Genomic DNA, 4887 nt, shown 5'->3' with positions numbered 1-4887 from the left:
AAAATACAGCAGTTCACCAGCCATAAGACTAGACTGACCCCAATCACAAAATACCTCAGATTCCATAAAGTAAGTAGGCAAACAGGATAGGAATGATGTTTTTCATGCATCTCTACAAATAAATCTGTAGCGTTCGCCTAAACCTTGAAATAATATCGGACATATAAGGTTTACTAGTAAACCACTGATATCCTGCCCTGTCAAGTTTGCTTCTCCACTACAGCGAATGTGAGCTCCTTTACAAAGCGCCTTACGGCCAGCAATGGAGTTTTAACTGTCAATGTAAATGATAAGCGAGTTCCGTTTATTCTGTGCCTGAATGAATAACACTGTCACACGGATGCTTCGTGTTTTTGACATACCTGCACAGGCTTATGAAATAAAATACAACACAAAAACACCTATTTTCCTATCGCCATGAACGGGTCTACCAGGACTAAATATTATAAAGTTATTATTTTTTGGAACAGCTACGCTAAATCAAGTATGCGTGCATCTATGTGTAAAGGAGTCGTTGCTCTCGGCTGAAATCACCGGGCCACGCCGCACAACCACCCGTACGCTGTCCGTGGTCTCCTCGTTCATCTCCGATCACCCCGGTTTTAACATTTTGTCACACATTGGAAGGATATTAAAATGCACTTGTCCCTTGGGTTCAGTCTATCGTCCAATGCAGGCTCTGCCATGCTGCACTTTAATCCGGTCTTCCGTTGTTGACTTTACGGCCACAACACTCCGAAGGCCCGTCCAATACAGGCTCCACGCCGGCAGCTGGCTAGCTGGCTGGCTGGCTGTCCGTCTGACAGGTTCTACCTCCCGCCCCCACCCCTCCCCCGAAGCTGACTCTACTTTCTCGCGGCGAGGAGCCTACCCAGCTTGTCACTTCACAAGCCAAAAAAGGTGACCGTCCAGCGAGTCGTCGATGTCAACAAACTAAGACGAGGAATACAAAAGCGCGCCCTCTTTGCTTCTCCGAGTCGACGACTTCCCAGACACACTCGGCCTGATGCTCCTAGATCGGCTTGCACAGAGCTACTCCCACTTTGGAGTTTTGCGGGCACACCGCCATCTAACGTAAAGGACGACTAAGGCAAAGGAAAAGCGAGTCCGTCACTCCGTTTTTCGAAGTTCCTGCAAAGGGAGCAATTTTGTTTGAGAAAAAGGGGCGGTGTTTTCCTCCTTTAGATCACAACTACAGGTGATTGTAGCAGAATTGATTTGGTTATATTAGTGGAAATGGAAAAATTAACCCCTGAATTTGAGAAGTGACTTACAAGATCTGGTCGTAATTAAATCAGAACGTAGGACATCTAACAAAAAATTTGCAAAGTATTCTATTGGATCAAACGAGCCTTTAAGTAATAGAGTAGCCTGTGCATTTTACGTTAGAAATGTGAGTATAGAAAAGGCTAGTTCAAGATAAATGATCGGATTTTTCAGCAGAACTGATGGCCATTATTTTTGCTTTAGGAAGGATAAATGAGGTTAAAACTAATAGGTCGTTATCTTAACAGACATATTAACATCTTTGAAGGCCATAGATTCAGAAAACACACACAAAAAAAATTAAAACATGCCTTAGCTGTCTTGTATTTGACTGTGATAATAGTATTTTTTTTGGACTCTTGCTCATAAGGGACTGTTTGGACACAAACTTTGTATAGAACAGAAATAAACTTTAAGGTTCCTTTAGGCAAATGTGAATTTAAATGTATAATTTAGAGCTTTGTGTTTGTTTGTGTGTGTTTATTTATCTGTTTATTAGTTTATTAAATGCACTAACGTAAAAAGCCAATTTTCCCCTTGGGAAGAAATACAGTATCAATCAATCTATCTATCTAAAAAGTCAGTTTTTAGGGAATGGCAGTGATGAAGGAAGGCATATGTTTTGGTCAATACCTCTAATAAGGAGTAAAAATAAAGTGTCTTTGAGATAAAAAAGGAGTAAATTATTTTTACTAGATTAAAGCTTGGGGATGTTGATCTGAATCAATACTATTATTATATTGGCAAGCCTAAAACCGGAAAATGTGATCAATGTGGTATTAAAGAAATATTAGAACACAACATGGCCTTGTTTGAAGTATAGTCGGACAAGGTGAAAGCTAATTGGTAAATTTAAGCAAAAATTACTCCTCCTTAGTAATTTCAAAGAAATAGTTCATAATGTAATCAAAATAGGAGTCTATTTAAAGTATTTACTATGTATCTAAAAGATATTGAAATGTGTAAAACATTATGGAAGAGTAAGTAAATATAAGTAAAATAGGTCAGTAAGTTAGAACCTCCATCCCATAGCTGGCAGTAATGGATCATTACTTATGATCCCAGTTTTGTCATTTTCTGGAAAAAGAAGAAGACCTCATCTGTGGAGTCTGCATGTTCTTTGCTTGTTCAGGTAGTTTGTTTTTTGTTTCCTTCTGCAAAAGATGTGTATATTCATATAAAGACACATCTTAATGGATAGTCACTCTAAATCTCTTTTCAGGTTCTACTAGCTACATCTCTACAAAACAAAAAAGATTTCACAAAGGAAAGTTTGTCAGTTTTGTTAGTTAATAGCTGATTTTCTAGATATTTCATCCAAATATTTTTAAAAGTTGTCAGGGTTTCCAGATCTTGAATGACTGGATTACCACAGCTTTTAAGTATTTCAATCTTGAATGTATATTCCTGTAATTTACATTGGTGTGTAATTCAATATTTCAATATTTAAATCATCTTTATGGGCACCTGGTTTAGCTTCCCATGCAGTCTTTACTCTTCTTGATAAAAGAGGTTTAATTCTCTTAGCCTATCAGAGTGGGTGCTGCTGTATAGGCCAGGGAAACACCTACTTCATCTTCTTGGCCCAGGTTCAAGGGCAGGAGTGTCAAGCTTACTAAGATGTGCTGCAGTAACAGGTTTTTATTCCAGCCACTTTGTTAACCAGTAATAAATCACTATCAATTTTTGAACATACATACAGTATGTCTGTTACCTTCATTTGTATTGACTTGTTCTTTAGCATTCAGAGACATTGTTTCTTTTCTCCTTAACCAGTAGCTAAACAATAATGACATGAAAAGTTAGCCAACAGATGACCAGCTGATACAGTGGTCTCAAACTCAGTTGCCTGAAGGTGACCATTGAAAAACGTTGTTTCTATAGTTTGCTAGTGCTCACATTCTGCCACACAAAGATTTCTGAAACATTTGATTTTTTTTCTTGAGAGCATCACCCAAGAAAGGAGGAAAAGACTAGATAAGTACTAACAATTATACGCATTCACTGTTTCTTTCAAAAAATAAAGGACAGTGAATCTTTATATCTGAATACACTGTGGCCCTCCACAATCTGAGTTTGACACGTCTGTTCTAGAGTAATACAGGCAAAAAGGGTTAATATGTTTAACTATTCCTTGCACTCACAGCCACTCAGAACCTGCCTTTTCATCAGAAGACCCAAGACAGTAGCCATCAAGTCCATAGCTAGACGTGTATTCACATATTCTAACACTGTGGCATTTCCACTTGCCAGATGATATGGAGTATGGTCTCTTCACCCGAAAGAAAGCATAGGTGTCAAAAGTATTTGTTGACCTCACACAGAAAGAACCACTTCCTGGAGTAGGTCTGAAAAAGCAAAACTCTACTGTTTTGTTGCTGTGTCAGACCAGAGGCAGACAACCTACCTACACATCATAAAATCAACAGCACATTTATGACATGTAGCACCTCTCCTTTCTCAGCTAAACCTGCCAGCAGGTTCCTTGCAGTTATATGAAGGTTTTGCTTTGCCTCCCTGCACAGCATACAATCTGTTTTATCTATCAGTTTTCTTGGTCTTCCAGATCTTGCCTTGACCTCTGTGGCTCCCCTTAACTGCCATTTCTTAATGACATTAATTTCAGACTGTGTAAATTGTTAGCTGGAAGTACTTTAGCATCTTTTTATAACCTTCACTGTCAGTCAGTTGCTTAGAAGAGCCCATGGTTGTTGACTGACACAAATGTTTGAAGAGTCAAAGTATTTATGAGGCTCTGGAATTATCAGCTGACAATTCCAAATGGCAGTCCTGATGAGGCTAATACATAACAAGCTAAGCCAGACCTAATGAGTTCTGAGGCCTTACAGATGAAGGGGTGCCCAAATGTTTGCAAATGCCATATTTATTCTTTGATTGTTTACACAAATAGTTAAATCATAACTGTTCATTAACATTTTCATAAAATGCCATTGTTTTAGTTTGTTTACTGTTGAAGTTGTAGTTACTATTTTTACATCAAACATCCAAACCTTTGTATGGAACTGCATATTTAATTGTATTCATGCCATAAGTAAATAGAGAAATTTTACATTTGTAAATATACCATTATGCCATTTTTAACTTTACTTATTATACTAACTACGTAGAGGGTTTAGATGTTAAATCAGTCTTTTGAACTTTCATTTAGCAAGAGTGAAGAATAAATTACTATGCTTTATATTCTTTTTGGCACCTTTTATGTGTCATTCTATCAAAACCATCAAAACTACACTTAAGTCTGATTTTGTGGTTAAAGTATACAATTTACATTAGTGTACAGTATTCAAGAGATACAACATTTTGTTCTTCAGCTTGTTTGTTTATTTGTTGTTTAATGCATTATGATAAACTAAAATTTGTTTTGTGCTGTTTTCCACCCGAAGTCTGATTTCTCTAATTATAAGACGTGAAGGGGACATCTGATTGTTAGTTGCACTCTAATATTTTGAATCATAGGCCTAAAAGAATACCCACTTGTTTTTTCTTATTACTGTATATCCATGATCTTCCAACGCGTTATTTCATTTATACAACATATTTTTAGGTTTTTGCTACATATTTTACATTATAAATGCAAAGAAACATTGCCAATAAATATAG

Source organism: Erpetoichthys calabaricus, chromosome 12 (genome assembly GCF_900747795.2).
Source record: "Erpetoichthys calabaricus chromosome 12, fErpCal1.3, whole genome shotgun sequence".
In the NCBI taxonomy this organism is placed as follows: Eukaryota; Metazoa; Chordata; class Cladistia; order Polypteriformes; family Polypteridae; genus Erpetoichthys; species Erpetoichthys calabaricus.
The sequence above is the reverse complement of the archived record's forward strand: the minus strand, read 5'-3'. Positions refer to the sequence as shown.